Here is a 1,465-nt window from a genome sequence, read left to right as displayed (position 1 = left end):
TACAAAAAAAAAAAAAATACAAAACTTAGCTGGGTGTGGTGCTGTGCACCTGTGGTCCCAGCTACCTGGGAGGCTGAAGTAGGAGGACGGCTTAAGTCCAGGAGGTGGAGGCTGCAGTGAGCTGAGATCACACGACTACACTCCAGCCTGGGCAACAGAGCCAGACCCTATCTCAAAAAAAAGAGAGAGAGAGGGAGACAGGATCTAACTGTGTTGCCCAGGCTGGGATCAAGTGATCCTACTGCCTTGGCCTCCCAAAATGCTGGGATTATAGGTGTGAGCCACTGCACCCAGCCAAAGCATGGCATTTAAAAGAAAGCAAGCACTCTGAGAGATCTTTTTTGTTGATAAGATAGTCATGGGGGTGTGTGCTTGGCCTTGGAATTTAACACAAAATATAATATATTGAGTTGCACAGTGTCCAGCACTGTGCAAGAGACTCAGGATAATGTCAAAGAGATACAAGATGAGGCCTCTGGAAAGACAAAACGTACCTGTGTGAAATAATTAGCAATGTAAGTGAAGTTGAGATGAAGTGAGTGGCGCAGATTCGGAGCCTCTCAGGGAATAGTGGGAGGTAGTCTGAGGTCTTGAATGCCAGGCAAGAGGTCTCAGAGCTGAGTTTAGGTAGTGAGGAAACCACCAGTTAGTCAGAATCTGCCATTGTGGGCCAATGACTTTCCTAAGACAAGGAGAGTGCCTTTGTTCATTTTACTATCTGCTTAAGTGACCTCTTAAGTATATGTCCTTTTTTTTAAAAAAAATATTTATTTTTATTTTTTGAGATGGAGTCGCATTCTCTCGCCCAGGCTGGAATGTAGTGGCGCAATCTTTGCTCACTGCAACCTCCACCTCCCAGGTTCAAGTGATTCCCTGTCTCAGCCTCCGGAGGAGCTGGGATTACAAGGTACCCACCACCACCCCCAGCTAATTTTTGTGTTTTTAGTAGAGACGGGGTTTCACCATGTTGGCCAGGCTTGAACTCCTGGCCTCAAGATATCCACCTGCCTCAGCCTCCCAAAGTGCAGGGATTACAGGTGTGAGCCACTGCACCCAGACAGTTGTAAGTCCTTGCTTGAAGAACGGCTTACTACCTCTGCCCAGGGAGGAGGACAGCCTTACCCAGCAAGACTGCAGGTAGGCAAAGCAAGGTAGTACACATCCTAGGAACCCTCCAGGAAGGGGTTCCTGCCTCCGTAAGTGGAGTGCCCACTGGTGGGTCGGTGCCCCGGGGGTGCTGGCAAGTGAGTGTTGTCCTCCTAGGCCCTGGCTTGCCGGACAATCAGCCCTGTTGTTTCCAAGAGGCCAGTTTTAGCCAGACTTGTCCCCACCCCTGTCTTTGACCCTCGGGCAGAGGACATTCCTGGCCCCTCAGTGACACTAGGGGAGTGGTTGCTGACTTGTTCTTTCTGAACTGTTGGTTTCCTTCAGGCAACCCCAGTAGGGTCATACTAGCATCTAGAGA

This window comes from Cebus imitator, unplaced genomic scaffold (assembly GCF_001604975.1).
Source record: "Cebus imitator isolate Cc_AM_T3 unplaced genomic scaffold, Cebus_imitator-1.0 Scaffold71, whole genome shotgun sequence".
Taxonomy (NCBI): Eukaryota; Metazoa; Chordata; class Mammalia; order Primates; family Cebidae; genus Cebus; species Cebus imitator.
Note: the sequence above shows the minus strand (reverse complement) of the source record.